The sequence below is a fragment of the Pongo pygmaeus genome, chromosome 3 (assembly GCF_028885625.2).
Source record: "Pongo pygmaeus isolate AG05252 chromosome 3, NHGRI_mPonPyg2-v2.0_pri, whole genome shotgun sequence".
NCBI lineage: Eukaryota > Metazoa > Chordata > Mammalia > Primates > Hominidae > Pongo > Pongo pygmaeus.
In genome coordinates, this window is record NC_072376.2 from 188,172,911 (window position 1) to 188,199,189 (window position 26,279).

The window sequence follows — 26,279 nt, forward strand, 5'->3', positions numbered from 1 at the left end:
ACTAGAAGGTAGGAAGAGGCAAGGAAGAATCCCTCCCTAAGTCTTCAGAGGGAACATGGCCCTGATAACACTTTGATTTCAGACTTTGACCATCCAGAGCTGTGAGGACACAAATTGCTGTTGTTGCAAGCCTCTCAGTTTCTGGTACTTTGTTATGGAAATCCTAGAGAACTAATACAGAATTCTTGGTGGTTTTGGCTATGAAATTGGGACAGAGCCTCTGATTTTCACATAGAGTTGCCACTTGGAGTTTTGTATTCATGACTTCTCCGACATGACTCTCAGGAAAAGCAGCTATTAGCTTGCAACTGGGCTCTTGTCGAAACTAGACATCTCATTTATGGAGTCATTGTGACTACAACCTGATATTTCCATTTTAGGGTAGTTCAACTCGGACTCAATGACTAACAGTGTGAGAATGACCTAAAAAGTCTCACTTGTTAAATATAAATGGTATATTCAAGAATGCAGCCAGCCTTGTCCCATTGGAATCTTTGTTTAGATGAAAAAATGGCAGCTGTTCTTTTGGGGGAAGCATTCCACTGCTTAAAGCAAAACTGCTGGCTCAGTGGGGCCTACAATGCACAGAGGGTTTTTTCAATGCCTGGTCCTGGATCACTAAGGGTATTCATTGGGATTCTGTGGCTGTTCAATCTCTGCACTGACTATACAGAACCAAAAGCACAGGTGGTCATGCCGCCCAGTAGGTAGAACTAAAGCCTCTTCTCATCTCTCTTTCTGGTCAATACCCTCACTTAGTAGAACATTTTATTTTATGGATTCATGAAAGTTGCAAATAACATAGCTATTTGGAATGCATTTTAAACATTACAGACTGTCAGATTAAAGACATCCTTCTTTGGAACTGTGGCCTATGGAAACAAATTGCAGCTGCTGTTCAAACTGCCTGGTTCATTCATGTAGATATTCATGGTAAGGGCCTGTTTTCTGATGATACCAACTGGAATCAACACTTCAATCATAGACAAAGGTATTTGATAGACTTTTCTCACTCCCTACTATTCACAACCATCTAACATTGCTGGACATTGGAATGACCTCTTCAAAAATTGACTTAAAAATATTTCTAACCCTACATCCTTTGTGTCACCCTGATCAATGTACCTTAGAAAGAAGGGCATTCTAGTCAATTAATGTGGCTATCTCCAGAAAGGGGTTTCCTTTCATGTGCTTCCTGGGTAGTGATTGGGAGAAAAGCAATGGGAGCTATGTAGACAGATTTTGAAAATTTGGGATACTGTTGTAATCATTCCCAAGTATGATGTTTCTTTCTTTCCTCTAGCAACAACTCCAGTCTGTTCTTGATGGTATACCCTATTAGTGGCAGTCCACTGAAAGCAGGACCTAGCTGATTCAAAATTAATTCTGATTTAGACACTTGAATTCTCTTATTAGATATGCATGGTCATATATTGAAATGACCACTTGGTTGAGTTCACTGCTTGTTAAGTCCCATGGTAGTGGCCCACGTGAGCCAAATTGGGTCCTGTAGAAGGTTTATTGTAAGTTTTATAAAAATTCCTTTGTTTCTCTTAGACTTGAGCTTTCCAGATCAAAGATCTGAATGTAAGTAGGGAATGATTTGAAAAAAACAAATGCAGTGATAGCTACTGGAAGAGACTTTAAGGTTGTAGCAGACAGACCATAGAGTGGTCCCTGGGGACCCCCACTTGTTTATTATATAGTGCTAGAAAGTCTGGAAAAATTGTCTCCTAATGTTTGTGGGAGGCAGAACTTCTAATGATAGACTTATTTATTTGGCTAAAGAGATTTCCAAACAAAGTGTTGAAGGTACCATCTGGTTTCTTCCTCCTGCTTATAGTAAAATGTGTGTGTGTGTGAGAGAGAGAGAGACACTTGAGGAGAAAACTATGAAGCAAAAAGGAACGAGGAACCAGGACTTGATGAATTTGAAAATTCTTATCATATTAAAATGGCAAAAGATGCTAAAATTCTGACATCACTTCTGAAATCTTGATATAGAGAAAAAGCCAAAGATGTGGCTGTGTTAATTCTTGCTAAAACTTAAGAAAAAAACAAAAAGTTAAAGTTTTCAGTTACACAAAGATCCTTTGAAGAGTTTAAAGGTGTGTATCGTAGCTCCTCTTAATCAAACCATAAGGCCTACAGGAGGCTTAAGGGTGCTGACCCTTACCCATCTCAGCAGGAGGTTAAAAGAGAGAATGGATTAACTTGAAAAGATCTGTGGAGGTAGATTTTGTCAAATCGAGTAAAGTCTACTTAAAATCCATGGGAGACCTACAAAGTTTTTGCAAAATTTATTTCATTAAAAACACTGCTCCATAGACTGAAAGGGACAGAGAGAGTGTAAAATGAAAGAAAGTTGTTAGATCTCTAAAATTGTACTTACAGGAAGCGGGCTGATAAAACCATTTAGCAGCAAAAGCTCTACTTTCCATGAAAAAGGAAGAATCCATAGGGTAGATCTTAATGCCATGGAGGGCAATTCCAGGTCTTAAAAAGCAATTAAGAAATGACAAACATTTACCTATTTGTATTTAAGTTCTACTGAACCACTATTTCTGCCTTCCATTTTACCTTCTTTTTGACTGGGACTGTCTACAGCTGTTATTCTATTTTAGTCTTACCACTTTATATTAGTGTTCTAGGGGTTGACAACTTGTCTCTTTAGTTTTTCAGATCCACAGTTAGAGAGGAATTGTCCCCTGGGAACTGTACTTAAAAGATTACAGCCAGAAGCCTCATCTGCACCTGGACCTGGTTTAGATGATGAAATTTTGAACTTTGAGCTTGATGCTATAATGAATGACACTCTTGAGAACTTTGGAAGGTAGTGAATGTGTGTTGCAGGTAAAAGGGACAGGAGTCACTGGGGGCCAGAGGGCAGACTATGGACTGTGGTAGGTAGATCATGGGATGGCTCTCCCTGATTCCTCTCTCCTGGTGTATACTCCCTCATATAATCTCTTTCCATTGATCACGGGCTGGACATTTGACTTATAACCAATATAATTCAGTGAAGGTGATGGGATGTGACTCCTGAGATTACATTATGGTGTGTAACATTCCAGCAAACTTAGTTTAGGGAACTTCTCTGTGTTGCTGGCCTTAAAGCAAGATGCTATGTGGTGAGATACAGTAGTTGCAATAACTATGGATCGAGCGTCTAATTCCTGACATAGTCTCTCATAAGAAACTGAAGCCTCAGTCTTTCAGCCATAAAGAAATAAATTCTGCCAATAACTTGAGGGACCCTTGGGAGCATGTTTTCCCCCAGTCAAACCTCTGATGAGACCACAACCCTGGCAACACCTGGATTGTAGCCTGGTGAAACCCTTAGCAGAGGACCCAGTTAAACCATGCACAGATTCCTGACCTATAGTAACAATGAAATAATAAATGATAGTTGTTTTAGGATGCTAAGTTTTTAATAATTTGTTACACAACATAGAAACCTAATGCAGGAATGATGAAGGGAGAACAGCCTCATCACCTGAGAAAGGACTACCTCAAAACCCAGGATGTAGGGAGAAGGAAGGATAGTGATTTTTTTTTTTTGTCTTTCAGATTACCCAAGGAGCCTTCTCATGTAGAAAAATGCCCTCATAGGCTCTCACAAACTGTTGCAAGCATCTCAAATTTTATTGACTGCTGGGTCTACAATTCCTCACCAGATGGCTTTGAACACAGTTTGATCATCAATCTCATTGATGCTACTGATAATTCTATTGGAACAGCAGGAGATGGCTCTAGTTCCTAAACCTGCCACTCGAAGCACCCGTCATCACCTCCAAAGATTTTCCAATCCCCAATGGCACAGTTGTAACTCAATCACTTCGCAAGACAGATAATTGCGTGTGGCCAAAGATGTACCTGGTCAACAGGACAGGTTAGACTACCTGCTCTCAGGTAGTCCCTCCAAATCAATGGCTAGACTCAGTTGTTCAAAATGAATAGGGAATCCTAAGGCTTATCAGCAAATTGGAAAGTCATGTTGGAGGTCCTATCAAGTTAGGTTCCTAAAAGATATAGTCCCCACCTGGAGGAGGGGATCGAAGAATTTTAAACAGCTCTTTCATTTTAGGGCCACTATTTGTGCCCTAAGACTATACTTCTTGTAGAGAAGCTAGCTATTAATTTGCCTCCCACTCAAACATGTTTGCTTAAAAACTTTAATTGTGATTATTAGGGAAGTTCAGAGTGATTTGGGTCACATTACCAGAGATCATGTATCCAAAACACAACTGTAGAGATCTCTCCCAAATATGTCTACCTTTGTTTACTCATGGGAACTTCCTGGGAATGTAACTGACTCATTACATCGTCACAACTGTGGGCAGTTTCCCTAAAATGGGAATCATCCAGTTAGAAAGCGTAGTAAAAAATATGTGTCCAACTTTATCTAAAGTCATCAGTGATGCCATCTGACCCTTGAAAGGTATTCAGGTCGGCCAGGTGTGGTGGCTTACACCTGTAATCCCAGCAGTTTGGGAGGCCAAGGTGGGTGGACCACCTGAGGTCAGGAGTTCGAGACCAGCCTGACTGATATGATGAATTTTTAGTCTCTACTAAAAATACAAAAGTTAGCCAGGCATGGTGGCATGTGCCTGTAATCCCAGCTACTCAGGAGCTGAGACAGGAGAATCACTTGAACACGGGAGGCGGAGGTTGCAGTGAGCCGAGATTGCACCATTGTTCTCCAGCCTGGGCAACAAGAGCAAAACTCTGTCTAAAAAAAAAAAAAAAAAAGAAAGAAAGGAAAAAGAAAGGTATTCAGATCAGCCTCAACTCACTGGTAGGGATTGCCTTAGATTTTTATCCTTGAGGGCCAAGGATTAGTCTGTGTAATTGAAAATATATCCTGCTGGATTAATGCCATAGACCATTTCAGTGCAGAAACTTGTGAAAGACACTTCTTGGTTTTCTAAAGTAGACCTTATTGATGTATAGGAATTACTCTATAACTACCTTGAAGGACATGGTTGAGCATAATACTGCAGATTGACCAGATCTACTTGTTTAGAGTACTAGAGATAGTAGCCTTATGGTCAGATTATTCAGGGTAGCTGTTGACATGGCATAATCTAATGGGAAAATTTGCCAGAAACCAAGGTGATATTGATTAGAGGGACTGCTGTTTTGGGGAAACAATTCTCTATGGATCTCTGATGTTCCATGTCTTACAAGCAGAAGCACTGACTGCTGTTTGTCCTGGACTATCTTTTAAGGCATATTTGCATAGAGATAGTGTCTTCACGGGAGCAAAGAGCACGCATGCTTACTGCCCAGATAATGTTTCTCTGAGAGCAAAAAGCAGGCATGCTTCCTGCTCATCACTAAAGATTCATGTTTCTTAAGCTCAGTGTCTCTTTCCTGTGGACTACAACCCACTAAATGTGCATGTATCATCTGTCCCTCCTAGTGTCTCCTTATAGAAATAGGGACCTGTGAACAGGTGCAAAATATATGCTGATACTCTGGCTACTGGAATTAGCTTAAGTAATAAACTCTCCTTTGTCTGCGACTCAGGAGTCTCGTGTCTTCTGCCACCAACCTTGAAGTTGGATCAGTCTAACTTGTTAAGTTACAAATAGGGTAGAACCTCAGACCTTTTGCAATTCTTAATAAGGTGATGTATGCCACATTTGGGCCAAGGCAGAGAAAAAATGTGTATGGTTCCCCTCACCTCCCTTCCCCCTTTTAAACTGCTATTGGATGGAAGCCCACAATGAAAAGAGTTGTTTCTCTGACAGCCCCCTGCATAACAGGAAAAACGGGTTGTTCTATTAGGTAAGACAGCAATCATTTTTTAGAAAGCTACCTTACTGAAGTGGGGTTTATTTGCTACCATGGTGGGAGGTTTGTGCATTAATTTGACCAAGAATGACAGACTAACAAATGTGAGTAGCCAGAAATCACACACATTACACCTTCTGAAAATGTCTGTGGAACCAACTGTAGATGAACACTTAAGGCAGTACGTCTTAGTGGGCAGCACAGGTGGTGATTCCATTACTCATCTGCTATGGTATATAAACTTCAACTTCAAGGCCTAAAAGCCTCACAACCCCATAACTGGAGGTGTTCTGAGTTTGTCTTGCTCTGCTAGGTCTCTGAGCATTACTCTGGTATATGATGACCAATGGAAGACTTGTCTAGCTACCATTGGTTTTGAGTCTTTTCTAGTACATGTTGTTCCTATGGCATTCACCTTTGTTCACTTATTATTTCACACATTTCTAGAATTACTCTATCAACATAGAAATAGTATCGGATGATGGATGCCACTCCAACTACTTATGAACAAATGTGGCACTTTATCAGTAGTTGAGCAACAGGCTAAGAAACAGTAAACACTTCAGGACGGAAGGTTGGATAACTTATTATGTGGCAAATATTTCATAAAATTGCTGTGTGCCATAATGTGAAAAGCAGACCAAGATTTTACTGTACCTGTATTTCTTGGGAAATTTTGTTCTAAAAATTAAAAACATTTGTGTATGTTGGCTTTACTCCCTTTCCCTGTAAAGTGGGACTTTAAGAAATTACAGTTCATGCAATAATTATCTGCTCTGATAGCTGAAATGGGAAAGAATAGAGAAATTTACGGCTTAGCAAGATTGAGAAAATCTACAGACAAGAAGGGTAAAACAGGACAGAGAACAAGTTAAGGGCAACAAATGCCCAGTAAAGTTTCCCAGTTAATCTAAGTGACTCAGTCCAGAAGCGAAGATCAGATAAGGGTTTTACTTTGCCTTTCAAGTGAAGTGTTTTAGATGGTCTCAAAATAGCCACCATTAGGTTGAGAGTGAAAGGTGTGGAAGAGAGAAAACGAGGTAAGACAGGCTTGAGAATTATTTCTAACAAAGGACTTTCATCTAGTTCCTGGTACTTGGCATTGATTAGAAGCAAAAGCCTCCCCAAGTTACAGGAATTTTTTCTGGGGAAACTTGATGGCTAGTTTTATGTATCAACTTGACTGGATATTACTTTCTCCTACTTGATTATTCAGGCACTCGGACTGTTTCCAAATTTTTGTGCAAATAGTTCCCAAGGATTCAGGGACTTCTGTTCCCCGCTCAAAATCTGGGATCTCACTCCCCGATCCTGTATTCTAGCAACTCCAACACAGATCCTACACTGTCATGATCCTGCGTTTCAGTAACTAGCAGACAACTATATGCCCTTATCCCCTCCCCCATCCATTATATAGTTACAGCGCAGGGACTCAGTCTATCAAGTCAGGTTTTAATTTTCTCCTTAAATACTCTCGTAGACATCCCCCTCACCTATGACACTAATGGGAACACGAACTAGGAAATCTATGCAGAGTGCAATGAAGGCTCACAGAGAACAATGATCCTTTCAGAGAGCAGAATTGCTGTCTATACAGGAACTTCCACCACTGCCAGAGCAGGGCTTCATGATGCCCTCCTACAGGATTGCCCCTTTGCCTTGAACTGGAGTTGGTGTGTTTTCTTATTCTTCCCTTCTCTGAATATTCAGGTGGCATATTTGTTTTGCTTTTTGTCATGGATGTCTTGTCCCTGTGCTGTAACTATATAATGGATGGGGGAGGGGATAAGGGCATATAGTTGTCTGCTAGTTACTGAAACACAGGATCATGACAGTGTAGGATCTGTGTTGGAGTTGCTAGAATACAGGATCGGGGAGTGAGATCCCAGATTTTGAGCTGGGAACAGAAGTCCCTGAATCCTTGGGAACTATTTGCACAAAAATTTGGAAACAGTCCGAGTGCCTGAATCATCAAGTAGGAGAAAGTAATATCCACAAGTTATGATAGTGTAAAATTCTATTGTGTTAAGCCACTGAAATTTGCAGGTTTGTTTCTTAAAGGACTAGTGTTATCCTTAGTTGGCGATTCTCAAATTAGTATTCATTTTCAGCCCCTAAAGAGCCTTTTCAGACTTTTTATTTATAATGACCTCTTATTAAATTTTACTGTCTGTTTATGTTTTGTATGTGTATCTTTGCATTATACATAAAAAGAGAAATATTCTCCCTCCACACCAGAATCATTTTTTTTTTTTTTTGCCCCTTGAGGGCGCAATTGCCTGACTTGAGAACAGGTGCCCAGAATGATGCTAAGATGTGTTCCCTCTCCTGCCCACCTCTCTTTCCTCTCTTAAGGTTCCCATCTATCACTGCACACTAATCACTTTCACCCTCTTTCAATTTCTTGAACATGAAAAGCTCTTTCTAACCTGAAGGTCTTTTTTATTTGTTTACTTTTTTCCTTGAAAACTTTTAATTTCAGTCTTTGTATTGCTGACTTCCTCTAATTTTTTGTGATATTTCTTAACGTTTTCTTAAATGTTACCTTTTCAGAGAAACCTGTTTCTAAGGTGATCTACTCTTGTTATTCTTAGTATTCTGTTTTCTTTCATAGCACTTATGATAATTTTTATAATATATTTGACTGTTTTGATATGTACTTATTCTTATGCCCGTCACTCACTGCAAGACACTCCATATATACTTGGAATTAATATACTTGCTGATTAATATTGAAGAGCAGACATAAAAAGGATAAGTTAATGAATAAAGCAAGAAAGAAATAAAGAAAGGAATCAATAGCAGGTCAATTCCACTATTTTTAAATTAACCTTCTTTTCACTCCATTTCCTCTTTTGCTGTCTAGAGTTCAAAGTTCATATTTGGTTTTGCTAAACTTTAGAGACATTTCTCATTAATCTGTGAAAGAAATGTTAAGTATAAAATTTCACTAAAGCTGAACAAGTTCATGCTCACTACTTCAGGTCCATCTGGTAGCTTCTTGCCCAGATTTCCTTCTCCTGAACTTCTCATCCAGAACTTTCAAGATGTTTTCCAGAGGTCCACGATAATACTTACTAATAAATATGTTACAAAAGTTAGTGACCACATGTACTACCTGAAGGTATTTCCAAGGGGAAGATTTCGTCTCTCCACTGTCTTTCAAGGCCACCCCTCAGTGAAGTTGTAGTGTTCAGTCAACCCTTCTGTGAACCAGGCTTTAGTTTCCTTCTTCCTTTTTCATTCTTCTATTAGCTGGTCACTGCGGCTTCACACAAGGGCACAGGTGTAGGTGGAGATAGATATGTTGATGTAGAGTAGGTGGTGGACGGGGTGGTTCCTACTTGTTTATGTAATTTACTTGTGCCATCCAGATCTGCTTGGGCTTAATCCCACATATACCACTTTCAATTTGTACTGATTTGTTGCTAGGTGGCCTACATTTATGACATGATGGGTCTGACAATGATTAGTGTATGATGGGCAGCTTTAGTCATATGGTCGTTTGATGCCTTACAATCAGACATTCAGTTTCCAGTAAGGCCCCCAATCCAGAAATTGTACTGCAAGTGGCTTACAATTCCCTGCTGAAGAGGAAGGTCTTATTCCAAACCCTAGTGGCCTGTGCTGTAACTTTCTTATTAGAGTACTCTGAGGACTCCACACAATGTTCTTTTCTACAGCAGAGCTCAGAATATTATAGCCTATGGGACAAATCTGACTCAGGGCCTGGTTTTGTAATTAAGGTTTTATTGGAACACAGACACACTTATTTGTTTACATATTGTATGTGGTTCCATTTGCACTACGAAGGCAGAGTTGAATAATTCTGGGATAATGGTAGCGTTGAATAGTTGTACTACATCAGCAGAGTGTAGTAATTGCAGCAAAGACCCTAAGGCCTTCAAAGCCTAAAATATTTACTACCTGGCCATTTACAGAAACATTCTGCTGACTCCTGCTCTATAACTTTTGGATCTGCCAGATCATATCACCCAAGTGGCAAGGCTGTTTCTACAACAGCGTACAACTGCTGTTAAGCTGACTTCTGCTCTAGACCCCACTCAAAATTGGCAGTATTCTAAGTCACCTGATAAATGAATCAAAGCAGTACGCCCTAGTATGGTATGTGTTATTTCAAAAATCTGCAAATGTCTGCCAAGCATTGCAACCTTTTAGTAGCAGGAAGTTCTGATGTCCTGGCATGCAGCATATCATTGGATCCTTAAAAGTTTCATTAATATGGCAGGTCCCTTGCTCTAGCAAGCAGTCAACTTAAAAAGGCATACATGGCCTGGCACAGTTGCTCACACCTGTAATCCCAGCACTTTGGAAGGCCGAGGTGGGTTGGATCACCTGAGGTCAGGGGTTCAAGACCAGCCTGGCCAACATGGTGAAAACTCATCTCTACTAAAAATACAAAAATTAGCTGGGAATGGTGGCAGATGCCTGTAATCCCAGTTACTCAGGAGGCTGAGGCAGGAGAATCACTTGAACTCGGGGGGCGAGGTTGCAGTGAGCCAAGATCGCGCCACTGCACTCCAGCCTGGGTGACAGAGAGAGATGCTGTTTCAACAACAACAACAACAACAACAACAAAAACAAAGGCATACAGAGTATGTTACTTCCTGCTTCCCAAAGTCTTGAAAAAGAATCAGAGAGATTGTCCATAGAATGTCCAGATAATCAAGATCTTTTCAGACTACAGTGTGATGATGTAGCAGTTAATATCATCCTGAGGCGAGATCATGTACTATTTGCTTTCCATCCCAATGAATGCTTCTGATTCTTTTTCTGACAGGGAATAAAATTAAATTCATTCACTAAATTAATAGCTACTATATGAATTTTCTGCAGCTGCTGTGACTATGGCAACAGTAGCTTAAAACAACAAAAATTTCTAATCTCATGATTCTATAGATCAGAAGTCTGATATAGATCTCTCTGAGCTAAGATCAAAGAGTTGGCAGGTGCATTCTTTTCTGGAGTCTCTAGGGAAGACTCCTTTCCTATGCCTTTTCCACCCACTTTCCTTGGCACATGGCCTCTTTATCCATCATTAGAGCCAGCAATGTTTGGCCCCTTCTCACAATGCCATCTCTTTGGTTCTCTCTCCCTATTCACTCTTCTGCATTTCAGGACGCTTGAGATTATATTAGGCACACACAGATAATCCAAGATAATCTTCCTATTTTAAGGTCTGATGTTTAGTAACTTTAGTTCCATCTACATCGTTAATTTTCCTTTGCCACGTAACCTAACATAGCCACAGGTTTCAGAGAGCAGGATGTAGACATCTTTGTAGTGCTATTATTGTGTCTGCCACAACTACATATCAAGTATAGAGTCTGTGTCGCCCTCTTGTAGGAAATATGCTACAGCAGCTGTGAAAATGAGTGCGCCACTTAGTTAAAGATATGAAACTTCACTTTCAATTGCCATGATTTATCTAACTTTTTATAGGGCAGTATTGTTGAATTAAATAAGAATAAGAATTCAGATCACAAAACTTATTTTTTAAAAGTCTTTGAGCTTGGCATCAATTTCTACCATTTGGCTTGTAATGTAGTAGTGTTTCTGATTTTCTATCCTAGATAGGATGAAGAGGCAGTATCAGAGACCTCTGCTTATTTTTTTCTGTAATAATGTTTCTTATACCATAGAGCAGGGAACCAATGTGAGGGTTCTGCTAAGTATATCCATGTTAGCACAGGCAGGGATTATGAAAACAATAGAGGGAACTGCTCCTATGTATACTTGCGGTGGCATCAGGATCCTTCAATATAACGATCTGATTTAGCTTCCAATCTTTGTTAATAAAATTTCTGAAAAGGAGATATACCTGCTTTGTCATGAAAGATATTTCTCTATGGAGATATGAGTAATATCAAACACACTGTTAACTATGTACATTGTGGGAGGCAGGATTCTAAGATGGCCCCCAAGATTCCTGCCCCCTGGTGTATATACCCTTGCGTGTTTCCCTCCTCCTTAATGTGGGCAGAACCTGTAAATATGATAGGATTTCACGCTTGTGAATAGGTCACTAATCAGTCAACTTTGAATTAATCAAAATGGAGATTATCTGAGTGGGTTTAAACTAGCGGTGATCCCTTAAAAGGGATTGGAACCTTCCTGCAGTCTAAGAGATTGGAAATGTGGGAGGCCCTATGGAGGGGGCCAGGTTAGCTAGGTCCTGAGGGCAGCCTTGTGAACTAGGAGCAACCCCTGACTGAGCAGTCAAGAAAATAGGATGTCGGTCCTACAATCACAGGGAACTAAATTCTGCCAACACCTTGCATGAGTTTGGATGAGGACCTCTAGATCCTACTGAGTCCTAGTTAACACCTTGAGTTTGGCCTGGTGAGGCCCTGAGCAGTGGGCCCAGGGAATCCATACCTGGACTCCTAACAGATAGAAACTGGGAGATTAAAAATTTGTGTTAAGATATTAAGTTTGTAGTAGTTTGTTATGCAGAAATAGAAAGCTAATACACATTTATACATTTAGCAAGTATTTATAATATTCCTGCCAATGAACTAAAAAAGGATTATAAAAAGTTCAGCTAAAATTAACCAAAATAGATCAGACATTTTGTGTATGACTCTATGTGGACAAAATCAATTAGAAGATTTGCTTGTCTGTTTGGGGTTAAGAATGTGTGTATAGCATTTTAATTTATTTTCTATTTATGAGAAATCTAATTACGATTATCATGATTGAATCATGGCACTTCTTTATGGTGGTCTTTACGAGCATGTGAAATAGTTGCTTTCTATTTTCATATACTTCATTCTGATGCATATTTACTAGAGTAATAATGTCTGAAGATCTATTTTGTATTTTAATTACCAGCATTTTCTTGCATATGAGTGTAATCTTTTATACTTATGCTCAATTACGATTTTGAGATAAAAATGTCTATTTACTTCTTGCTTCAAGGAAAGTATTTTTCCTTCTCAATTGTTACAGGCATAGTTCAAAGAAAACCTGGTATCATTTTATTGGTTCTAAGTTCATAAATAAATATATGATATTCTACTTATATTGATTTATAGATATAGTTTTCATTCTATACTTAGATGTATTTGTTGTTTTATTTTGCTTGCTTTTACATAAGACTTTACTTTTAAACTGTTTTTCTTACTTATTTAAAAATTTTTAGCCAACAACTGATATGAAATTTACAGGCTTCCACTGCAATTGTTGGCTTCACCCCCTAATCTCCTGCCTGGTGATGATAGGAGTAATAACTAATGCAGGTAACCTACCAAGGTAGCACAATAAGTGGGAGAACCAGGTTGTCTGAAACATAGCTCACTAATTTTATACCACATTGGCAGCTATTTTTTCAGATATTTATAAAAATGTGTAGATATTTATAGAAAGCAAATGAATGCCAGAGAAAATTCACTTATCTGTTCTTGAAAGCTAACATGCTACATAAAAGAAAATGTCCTTTGGAAATTGCAATGCTGATGTAAAACACAGCAAAACAAAATAAGGCAAAAACAAAATTTAGAGTTTCCAAGTAAAGTCTATCAATCAGACCACATCATGTGAAATATCTGAGGTGTTCTGGAAACTCAGAAATATTAAATATTGATTATATGGCATATCCTTCATAGCCTCTAATTCATCTTCCAGCTCATTCATTGTATATAGACATTTCTTACTTCATCTGAATTGGTGTCCTTTCTTCTTCAGAATGTACTTAGATGGAAATACAGATATAAGCAAATGTGTGTGTGTGTGTGTGGTGTGTGTGTGTGTGTGTGTGTGTGTATGTTGATGTGTCTCAGGAAAGAATTCATGTGACTGAGCTTTTTTATATATATCATGTTGGTAAGTAATAGAATTGAGCTGGAAGTGATTGAAAGAGAAGACATTCAAAGTGGAAAAGATGCCATTTATGAAGGCACAGATGGGTTAATAACTAAAAGTTCAGAGAAAATAAACAGCTTATTAACTTCTGTGAAAAAAGAGGACAAATTGGGGACAAACAAGAGATAAAATCATTTAAGAGTATGTATTGGAATATATATTTAGTGAGGGACTTGAATCATTTGGCATTTAAAGTAATCCCCAAATGAATAAGATGGAGATTAACACACTAATTCTCAAACATGTAGCTGCAAACGGGAATGTAGGAGGGAATTTTTTTAAGTTACTAAGCAATCTTTCCAAAAAAATCACACATTTCCCTTCATCGTTTATTCCAAGTCCTCGTCTCAGCTTTGGATTTTTCCGGATGGCTCAGACCTAACGAAGGTAAATGTGTCCTGGATGATGGGAGTGGGTTTTGTGGGCTGCTCTGGCTCCCATGTGGTGCTCTGAGGGCGGCACAGCATTCTGTTACAGAGCATGGCCCGAGAGCCAGTCTCACACTTCTGATCTCTGTTTAAGCACCTATTAATGTCTGATCCTGGGAAAATTATTTAACCTATCATTCTTCATCTATAAAATGTGGATTATAGGATCCCTCACAGGGCTATTATAGGGATCAAATGAGATAATACTTTCAAAGCAGTTAAAACAGTGCCTAGTACACATTAAGATTCACATAAGCATGGATTAACTTAAAAGAAGTAGATTTGCTCCTTTTATGTTTAACATGTTCCATAGTATAGCAATCAACATATCAGTTTCCCAGAAAGGAAAAGACATGAGAATTTTAGGAATGTAATATAATTTGAAATAGAACAGCATATAATTATCCAAAGAATTATTTAAGGTATGTCATAGTTACTATATAGACAATAGTAAGTTTTCATTCAGATACTTTAAAGCAAGGAAACTGACAATTACCACCTAATCTGGTCCTGCTAATAAGGTTTTTCATTATTTTATCTTCTCTTAAAAGTGACACCTATATGCATAGACAGAGACAGTGACCTCAGTCACATTATCAGAATAATTTATAAACACTGTACTAAGTTACCTGTTTTTTAAGAACCTGAAAAACACAAATAAGGGTGCTATGTGCTTCGTTCTTCTACCAAATCTGCAAATACTATTAATATCTTTGCATGTGTATATATTTAAAATTTATCTCACATTTTTGACAAAGTATACAGACAAACATTGAAAGCTTTGCAAGTTTACAGCATTTGGGAGTTAAGGTAGATTCTGAAAGTCTTCCTATTATGTAACAATTGTTTAGCATCAACACTAACTATATTCAGTACAAACCAAAGATTTAATCATAGTCCAAGACTATTACGTTCATTAAAATTCCACTAATGAGGAACTGTTAAGGCAATATTTCATTTTGAAAAAAGGGAAAGTTCCAATTTCAATTTTAAATGAATTTAAATTAGCATTTAAATATGTTCTATAAACGTGTCAGACTGAGTTATGATCAGTATGATCATTACTGTAGTGATTATTATGTGCCCTTAGTGAGCACTCACTGTGTATTGAAAGCCTTGCAAAATAAGGTATGTTTAATTCTGCAGATTTCTGACTTTTTTCTCACAAGAACACAGAATACATTATAATATCTTTCCTCAGCCCTAACACATAGTAATACAAAATTAAAGGAATTTTATTTTTGTTCCTAACAGTTTTGTCTATTCATTGAAATTTAAGAAACCAGGTAAATTTAATTTTCTAAAATTACATCTAATGGTTGGTTGGTTTCCTGTTTGTCTTGTGAATTTTATGGGTTTCATTTTGACACTATATCTTTAAAAACCTGAAAACATCTAAAATATTGATTTTTAATCTGGCTATTTGATTAGTGTTCTTTCTAAACTGTCACTTTTTTCTGCTATATATTATTTATATTTCATAGTTTTACTTCAAACATATTTCTATTAATTTTGAAAAGACACAAACCAAGTGCTGTAATTATATAATGTAATTCTGCAAAAACAATATTAAATATCATAATTGAAATATTATTTTGTGTACTCAAAATTGTTTTTTACTTTGGTAAGACTGACAAATATTTTTGTTGGTAATCTTTCAGTGCTTTCCCTTAGTTACACGCCTTGGATATCAATGCATTTTTTTCCACAAAACCTTATTGAAGAGCTGAAACAACCCCATTCAAGAACCACTTCCCTTGTTCCTGTGAAAGGCTATAAAAAACAAACTGAGAAATAAACAGATACGTCACAGAATTAATATTATTAAACACCAAACTCTGTTCAGTATTAAATACTGTAGTTGGAAGTTTGTTAATTTGGATGTTTCTTCAAAGTGAGGAACTTTTGCTAACGTCAGATCACTTGATCACAATCGCTGTCTTTCAAAGGGCTTTGTTTAAAAAAGAAATCTTTCTAAATCTTGCTATTGTAAATCATTTTAATGAAATAGTGATCACGAGTTTTATGAATAAAATACTTTGTGGTACAAGATATTAGGCTTAAACTCCACAAATTCAACATATAACAATTCAATAAAATATTGAATTGTGTTAATGTTGTTATTTTGTGCCTATAATCGCTAATTACTGCATTGTAGTGCATCCTTTTTAATATATGAATGAAAATAAGTCACATAAAAGTACAGGCAATGGACATTATATGAAGTGTCTGAAGAAAGTTTATGGAAAATATATATATGAGGAGAAAACTATGCATAGATTTCAAAAATGTTTTGTACCCAAATAAACTTGTACTAACTTGTTATAACATGTCTGAGTAGAATCTAATTTGAGACACTAAGAAGGATAAGGCATCAGTGTGAAAAGAGCCCCTAGAGCTCCTATCTTAGCAACACGAATTCTGCTAGCATTGAAGCAAGAACAAACATCCAATTTATGATGAGGCTTGAGTAGAAGAAGGGCAAAATTACTGATGCTTTATGAAAAGTTTAGGGGGACAATGCCTCAAAGATATCAGCAGCTTATAAATAGAGAACTCATTTTAAGAAGGGACGAGATGATGTTGAAGATGATGCCTGCAGCAGCAGACCATCCATATCAATTTCTGAGGAAACAAGTTCGTCTTGTGTGTGCCCTACTTGAAAAGAATTGACGATTAATAACAGAAACAATAGGTGACACCATAGACATCTCAAATGGTTCAGCTTACAAAATACTTTTTTTTTTTTTTTTTTTTTTTTGAGACAGAGTTTCACTCTCATCACCCAGGCTGGAGTGCAATGGCACGATCTCGGTTCACTGCAACCTCCATCTCCTGGATTTGAGTGATTCTCCTGCCTCAGCCTCCCAACTAGTTGGGATTACAGGTGCCCGCCACCACACCCCGGCTTACATAATTCTTATACAGTTATGTAGTGAAATTTGTGTTTGCCAAAAGTTAAGCTTTAAACCTTAGTAACTTAAAAAATGTGAATGCTACAATTCAAACTTTTTAAAAAATATATTTTATAAACACAATTAATTTTGTAAATTTTAAATAATAATGTTTATTTTCAAACAACTGTCATCTTTGATTTAAAGGGCTGAAAAAATAAGGGTAAAATTTAATTTACAAAATCAAATAAGTGAAAAATAAATATATATAATTAAGTTTTAAGTGACTTTTGTGTAAATTTGTAACATTGATACTTTGGGAGATGCTACAGCTGAAAATAGCATAAGATTTTGGAGATAGCCTCTACATTTCTAAAACATATTTTTCCTTTAAGTAGAAATTTTACCTCAAACTAGATAGATGTCTACCAAATTGCTCATATTATCAGATATGTCTTAAATCTTATTTGGATAACTTCAATAGATATTTGTAGTTTAACTTTTTATCGAGATAACGGTAGATTCACATGCAATGGTAGAAAAATAATAGAGAATAAAATAATAATAATAATGTCTCAGTCTTCCCCCATCCCCAATGCAAATATTTTGCAAGACTGCACTATAATATCACAACCTGAAAATTGTCATTGATTTAATCCACCTGTCTTACTCAGATTTCTCAAGTTTTACTGTGTCATCTGTGGGTGTATATATTTAAGTCAATATAATTTTCTCATGAGTCATTTCATATATGATTACTGTAGTCAAGATACTTAACAGTTCTAGCATTACAAGGATGCTATGCGTTGCCCTTTTATAACCACACCACGTCCCTTCTGCCTCCACCCACTGCTGCCCAATTCATTTCAAAAACGTTATATAAATGGAGTCATCCATATGTAAATGTTGTGGATCGGCTCTTTTTCGTTGTTCTTAATTGATTATTCTATTGGTAATACTTCTGGTCAACAGAAGGCAATTATTAATAGTTAAGTTTTGGGGGAGCCAAAAGTTACATGTGGATTTTTGACTGTGTGGAGGGTTGGTGCCCATAACCCCCATGTTTTTTTTTTTTTCTTTTTCAACTTCTATTTTAGAATCAGGGGGCACATGTGCAAGTTTGTTACTTGGGTTTGTTGCATGATGCTGTGGTTTGGAGCACAAATGATCCCATTAACCAACTACGGAGTATAGTACCCAACAGTTTTTCAACTCTTGTGCCCCTCCACACCTCCCCTCTCAAGCAGTCCTGTGTCTATTGTTAGCATTGTGGATTGGCTTTTTCAATCAGCATAATTCCCTGGAGAGTCATGCAAGTTGTGTGTATATTTTTGTGACTGAGTAGTATTCCCTAGAATGTATGTACTGGAGTTTAACTTTTCTCTTGTTGAAGGGCATCTGAGTTGATTTCAGTGTTTGGCTATTACAGATAAAGCAGTCATTAAATGTATGGACAGGTTTTTATGTAAATAGACACTTTTCATTTCTGGAGAAAAAGCCCAAGAGAACAATTGCTGGATCATATGGTAATTGCTTGTTTAGTTTTATTTTATAGCCCTGCCCAACTGTCTTCCAGAGTGGTTATATCATTTTACATTTCTCCCAGCAGTGTGTGAGTAATACAGTTTCTCAGCCTTACCAGCTTGTGTTATCACTATTTTTTTATTCATTCAGTGATAAATAGATAATCGGATAGGTGTGTTGCAATATCTCATTGTGGTTTTCATTTGCATTTCTCTAATGGCAAACAACGTCAAAACAATGATCATCTTTTCATGTGCTTATTTTCCCCCTGTATGTCCTCTTCAGTGAAATATCTGCTCATATTTGAAGCCCATTGTCTTTTTAAGGTAGATTGTTCATGTTTTCACCATTGGGTTTTGAGAGGTCTTTCCATATTCTAAATAATAGGTTTTTTGTCAGATATGTGATTTGTAAATATTATCTCCTGGACTGTAGTTGTTTTCTTTTCATCTTCAGATGGGCTTTCAAGAACAAAAGTCTTTAAGTTTGATGAAGTCCAATTTATTTGCTTTTATTTTACGAATCGTACTTTTGGTGTCAAGTGTAACAATTCTTTGCCTAGCTCTATATCTCAATTACTTTCTTTAATTTTTTTCAAAAAAAGCTTATCGTTTTATGTTTTACATTTAAGATTGTAATTCATTTTGTTATTTTTGAATAATAGATGAGATTTAAGGCAAATTTTCTTTTTAAAAAAATTTTTCCCTATGTATGTCAAATTTCTCCAGCACTATTTATTAAAAGAGCTATTCTTTCTTCACTGAATTGCTGTTGCTCCTTTGTGACAAATCACTTAGGCATTTTTGTATGAGTCTATTTTTTTCATTCTCTTTTCTCTTCTGTTGTTCAATAGGTCTCTTTCTTCCCATTCCACACTATCTTGCTTACTGTGGCTATATAGGAAGCTTTAATATTGGGGAGAGTTATTCTTCCCATTTCATTCTTCTTTGTCAAAATTGCATTTGAGGGCCTATGACTTTCCAAATAAATTTTAGAATAAGCTTTTCTATGTCTTAAAAAAGAAAACCTTGCTGGGACTTTGTTAAGAATTGCATTATACCTATAAATCAATTTGAGAAGAATTGACATCCTTATGTTGAGTCTTTCAATCCATAAACATGGTATGTCTCTCCCTTTGTTTAAATTTTTTTATTAATTTATCAATGTATTATAATTTTTGGCATACAGATCTTCTACATGTTGTATTAATTATATATCTATCAAGTTCATTTTTAGAGCAGTAAATAGTATTGTGGTTTTCATTTTTGCCTCTCTATATTCATTGTTAATATATAGAGATATGATTGATCTTTGTGTGTTGATCTTATATTTTGTGACCTTGCTAGACTCACGTATTAGTTATAGAAGGTTGTTTTTTTTTTTTAATTTGGAAGATACTTTGGGATAGTCTATGTAGATAATCTTGTTATCTGCAAATAGAAAGTTTTATTTTTTCTCTTTTCAATAAGTATGCCTTTTATTTCTACATCCTGCCTATTCCAGTGGCTACAACATCTATGCCAAATAAGAGCAGTGAGAGATAATATCCCTTCTTGGTTTCTATCTTAGGGAAAAAGCATGCAGTTCTAATTATTATATTCACTATAGATATTTGTATACATTCTCTTTATTAAGTTGAGATATGTTACCTAACTTGTTGAGAGTTTTTATTACGAATGAGTATTGGATTTTGTCAAATACTTTTTCTACATCAATTGAGATGAGCATAGGATTTTTTTCCTTTAGCTTTTTGGATTATAATTGATTTTTAAATGCTGAACCAGCCTTGCATACCTGGTAAATCCCACTTAGTCATGGTGTATAATTCATTTTTACATTGTTGCATTTTTGTTGCTAATATTTTGTGGAGAATGTTTCCATCTAACCTCATGAAACTTATTGGCATGTAGTTTTCTTTTTCTGTACTGCCTTTTTCTGGCTTTAGTATCAGAATAATAACTGGCTCATCAAATTAGTTTGAAAATGTTCCTTCCTCTTTCATTTTTTCTGAAAGATATGTATAAAATTGCTGTTAATTCTTTAAAGAGTTGATAAAATTATTCAGTTAAACTATTTAAACCTGGAAATTTATTTTTCTGGCTCTTTCAAATTACAAATTAAATTTCATGAATGGTAATAGAAATTATTCACATGATTTCATTGTGGTTGATTTTTGGTTTGTGGTTTATGAGGAATTGATCCATTTTTCTAAGTTGTCAAATTCATGAGCATAAGCTCGTTTGCAGTATTTGATAATTATCTTTTTAAAGGCCATAGGATCTGTAATAATCCCTTATTTCATTCCTGATATTGCTTATTTCTATCTCTTCTTTTTTTATGTCAGTCTTGCTAGAGGTTTATTACTTTTTTTCAAAGAACAAGGTTTTTATTTTACTCATTTTCTCTACTGTTTTTCTACGTCTTTTCTGAGTGACCTGTTGTCAAAGACTCGGTTCTGCTTGCTTCATATTAGGGTGCTGCACACTGTGAGTGATTACACATTAAGGAATAAGAAATAAAATGAGGACCTAAAAGAGCTATGAAGGAAGTTTTAGAAAGGGAGAGCAGTTTCTTTTGCAATTCCCTTGGGTCGAGCTTCTGAAGGAAAGTCAATTTTAAAGCTATTGGGCACTGTATTAGTCTCTTTGTGTGGGTGTGTATGTGTGAGTGTATACAGAAAAAAATTATATACATAAACAGATACATCATATATTATATATAGATGCTACTGAAACATTAAAGAATTCAATAGAAACTTAATTTGGGAATTTGGATAAACTTCCTATGTTAAATAATTTTTTTGTGATGAGTTTTGAAAGACTGGAAGGGTTTTAAGAGATATGGAAATGAATTCTAAAGAAGAAAACATTGTGAGAGAAAAGTTAAGGATTTGGGGAAACATAGAAACAGATTGAAGTGCTGTTGAAAGGTAATTTAGTATTTTTGAAGATACTATTTGAGTGATAAGAATACAAACAGGGGCCGGGCATGGTGGCTCACACCTGTAATCCCAGCACTTTGGGAGGCCGAGGCGGGCAGATCACTTGAGGTCAGGCATTCGAGACCAGCCTGGCCAACATGGTGAAAACCCATCTCTACTAAAAATACAAAAAACTAGCCAGGCATGGTGGCGGACACCTGTAGTCCCAGCCACTTGGGAGGCTGAGGCAGGAGAATCGCTTGATCCCAGGAGGTGGAGGTTGCAGTGAGCCAAGATCACACTACTGCACTCCAGCCTGGGTGCCAGCCTGAGTGACAGAGCAAGACTCTGTCTCCAAAAAAGAAAAAAAAAAAAGAAAACACAAAAAGGGAGATAATCAGGGAGATAATGGAGAGTTGGAGAGTGTCCTTAAATGTCAATTAACAATTTAGGTTTTATTTTGTTGGCCATAAGCCAAATAGGTATAAGTTACATAATGTTCAAAGAATATATGAGAGTCTGAGGATTTCTATTCTTGAAGACAAAATGCATAAGTGACAGATCTGTTCCCAAAAGTGAAAAGGTACAAGACTTAATGAAGTGTAACTAATAACTAATAAATACGAGTACTCTTTGGTTTCACAGCCATTGGATATTCTCTTTTGAGAAGTGACCGTGCAAGTACTTAGCCCAATTTTCTGTTGTCTTTTTCACTGATTTGAAGAACTGTCTGTTCTGGATATGAGTTCTTTTCTTTTTTTTTTTTTTTCAGTCTGTTACATTTATGGGTCTGTGAGTGTTCTGGAAAACTGCAGTATGTGTGAAGACCAATTTCCTTGCTGGCATTGCATGCATCCAAATATTAATGCACAGAGGCACAGAATTAGAGCAACAAGAAAGCATATTCCAACACTAGCATGCCCCATACCCCCTTTTATTGCTTGTTTGCTTAGTACTTCATATATGTGTTTTGTAAGTATTTTGTCCACATTTGTGGCTTTTATTATTTTAAGATTTTGCTTTGATGAAGAGAATCTTTCAATTTAAATGTAGTCCAGTTTATTAAGTTTTTCTTTCAAATTTAGCTGTTTTTCATTTTTTTAACAAAATTATTTGCATACTCTAAGGTCCTAACATTGTTTCCCATGTTTTCCTCCAAGTGTTTTATTGATTTATCTTTGCTATTTAGATCTGAAATCAATCAGGGTCAGAGCAGAAGAAACAGGAATGAGAACAAATAATAAAATGAAAGACTTAATCCCTAGTTATTAATAACTACTTGATAAATACTTATTTAACTGATTAATATATTAACTTGAACTTAAATATAGCAAAAGCAGAAATTGGCAGAACAGATAAAAATTTTTTTGACCCAACTACATACTTTATTTAAAAAACTCACTTACAAACATACTGACAAGCGTAGGCAGAAAATAAGAGATGAAAAATAATTCATCATGCAAATGCAAATATTAACTAAAAAGGAATGAATAAATATATTAACATCAGATAAATCAGACTTCAGACATAAGAAAATTACTAGGAAAAAGAGACATCACAAGATGATAAAATGATCAATTCACCAAATACATATAGAAATCTTAAGTGTATCAATACTGCTATTGACCAAATTGTGTTGCCTGAAACGGTGGTGTTAAAGACCCATCCTCAATGTGGTGGTATTTGCAATAAGTAAGTAAACAAAGTTAAATGAAATCATAAGTGTAGGGCTCTGATTTGATAGGATGAGTGTCCTCACAAGAGGAGAAACCAGATAGCTCTCTCTCTCTCTCTCCCACATGAAGAAATAGTGAGAAGGTTGCTATCTACAAGCCAGTAAGAGAGCCCTCATCACAAACCAAATTGGCTAGCACCTTGATCTTGGACTTACCAGCCTCTAGAATTGTGAGAAAATACATACGTATTTTAGTCCCACAGTCTATGACATTTTGTTATAGCAGTTCAAACAGACTAAGAAAAATAGAAAAAGACAAGGCTTAAAAATACAAGAAGCAAAAACTAATAGAGGTTAAAGGAGGACTAGACAAACCTACTTATAGTTAAGAACTGCATTCAGGTGTGGTGGCACATGCCTGTAATCCCAACACTTTGGGAGGCCGAGGTGGGTGGATAACCTGAGGTCAGGAGTTCAAGATCAGCCTGGCCAACATGGTGAAACCCCGTCTCAACTAAAAATATAAAAACTAGCTGGGTGTGGTGCTGGGTGCCTGTAATCCCAGCTACTCAGGAGGCTGAGGCAGGAGAATTGCTTGAACCCAGATAGAGGTTGCTGTGAGCTGACACGGTGCCACTGTACTCTAGCCTCAGTGACAGTGTGACTCCATCTCAAAAAAAAAAAAAAAAAAGAACACTACCACTACCAACTAACACTACCAATGAATTAACATTTATAGAACACTCCACATAGCAACAGCTGAATGTTCATTCTTCTCCAGTGCCCACAGCACATTACCCAAAGTAAGCATACCTTGGTTCATAAAACCTCAATTAATTTAAAAGAATTAAAATATTTGAGATAGGTTCTCTTACAATAATGGAATCAATTAAAAACCAATATTAGAGAGACGTCAGAAAAATCTTTATAAACGTGGAAATTAAACAACATAATATTTAATATCTCATGGATAAAGAAGTCTTTATACATATTAAAATAAAATTAAGTACAAAATATCAAAATTTGTAGGATACAGTTAGAGCAGTGCTAAGAAACAAATTTGAAACACTAAATTTTTACTGTGATGGTTTATTTTTTGTGTCAACTTGACTAGGAAAAGGGATGCCAGATAGCTCGTAAAATATTACTTCTGGGCATGTTTGTGAGGGTCTTTCCAGAAGAGATTACCAATTGTATCAGCAAATTGAGAGAGAATGCCATCTTTACTAATGTGGATGGTCATCACGCAGTCCATTGAGGGCCTGAAGAATACAACAAGGCGGAGAAAGAGTGAATTCACTCTCTTCACTTGAGCTGAAACATCTATCTTCTCTTGATCAGTTGAACAATTTATCTCTCAGATGCATTCAATTGAATAATTTATCCCTGGATATTTGTACTAAAACATGTTAAAACCAAGAGTCTATACATCATATTAGTTAACAGGAAATTGTTCTGATATATACAGTAAAAGGAAATGGAAAGCATTATTTTCAAATCAATCACACAACATAAATTCGATCAAATATGACTCTATCATATTATGATGAACTCTGATGGTCATGCAATTGCTTTTATATTTGTTCCAATAGGACTTGATATTTGGGGTATGCACACCAAGAGGTGAAATGAAATGGAAGCTGGGATCATTATGTATAGACTGATCATGTTAGAAACAAATGAGAGACTGAATGTTACTATGGGAAACCCATAAATCAGATTAAATGGGACAGCCAGTTGAACTATGCATCGCAAAATAAGCAGCAAAGTTCGGCAGAATAGTCAAATAACCAACAGCTAGTGGATGGGTAGTATTTATGATACCAAAACCCCGTATTTCCCTCTCCAGAACATGACCATGATAATAGTTGAGTTTGTGGCTAAAACAATACTTGTCAATTTGTAAGTAAGGACCTGGACCACCAATCTGTATCAGATGTAGTTCAAAATAATACTTGCATACTTTGCTATAGAAATTGTAGATGTCAACTATAGTATGGGCTGAAATTCCAGTAATAGCAATAGCCATTTTGTGTGTGACTTTCATTCACCATAAGAATAGATGATGAAGCCACATTTTCAGGGAGACATTGAATTTTGTGATAAAGATTCCTTTCAAAGAGAGACCCAGGACAATTGTCAATTTCAGAGAGTACATTTCCTAAATAGCCATCTTTGCACTGATATCATACCATCCACCATAAAGGTTAGTGACAAAAAGAACATTCAGGAGCCACATATAACAAATTAAAAACACTAAAAAGTTTTGAATTTGACCCACAAGGGTTGATCACAATTGAGTAATTTGATGCACCACAATTGAGGAATTTGATCCACAGGGACAAATTGTTCAAATCATCTTCTTCTCCTGCCTTCGGACTCCTGGTGCTCTTGGTTCTCAAGACTTTGCACTTGGACAGAAACCTACACCATCAGCCTTTGTGGTTTTTAAGCTCTTTCAACTCCAATTGGATCTGATACCATTGGCTCCTCCTGGTTCTCAGGCCTATGGGTTTGGGTTGCAATGACAACACTGGCTTTCCTGGGCCTCCACCTTGCAGAGAGAAGATGGTGGGGCTTCTCAGCCTCCATAATTGTGTGAGCCAATACCTCATAGTAGATCTCTTTTTGTATTGATTCTGTTTCTTTGGAAATCCCTAAGTAATACACTTACATTAGAACAGAGATCTCATAACTATAATCTGTTTTTGCCTCAGGAAACGAGTTAAAAAGAGCAAAATAAACCCAAGCAGACAAAAGTAAGGAAATAATAAAGATAAAAGCAGAAATAAATGACATTGAAATAGAAAAACAATAAAGAAGATGATACAAAAAGCTCATTCTTCAAATAAAATCAATCAGTACAACTGACAAATCTTCAGCAAGACTGAAAAAAATAAAAAGAGAGAAAACACATTATTAGTATCAGGCACTAAGCAGGGATATTATAAAGTATCTGGCAACTATTAAAGAGATAAGGGAGGCCGGGTGTGGTGGCTCACGCCTGTAATCCCAGCACTTTGGGAGGCCGAGGTGGACGGATCACGAGGTCAGGAGATCGAGACCATCCTGGCTATCACAGTGAAACCCCGTCTCTACTAAAAATACAAAAAAATCAGCTGCGCGTGGTTGCAGGCGCCTATAGTCCCAGCTAC

The 26,279-nt window shown here is 36.6% G+C and overlaps 1 protein-coding gene across 3 annotated transcripts in view; it reads left to right on the plus strand.

Moving 5' to 3' along the window:
• Nucleotides 1–26,279, plus strand: part of ADAM29 (ADAM metallopeptidase domain 29) — a 157,692-nt gene that overhangs the window by 39,632 nt on the left and 91,781 nt on the right. The window contains exons 7-8 of one of the 3 annotated variants that reach the window (XR_010126174.1): nucleotides 835–991; nucleotides 3,571–4,733. The exons of 1 other annotated variant lie outside the window; for it this stretch is intronic. The gene's annotated coding sequence lies outside the window, so the exon portion shown is untranslated. Of the gene's footprint in view, nucleotides 1–834; nucleotides 992–3,570; nucleotides 5,528–26,279 lie in introns of those variants that run through there. One more of the 3 variants, XR_008502153.2, reaches the window with a different exon arrangement.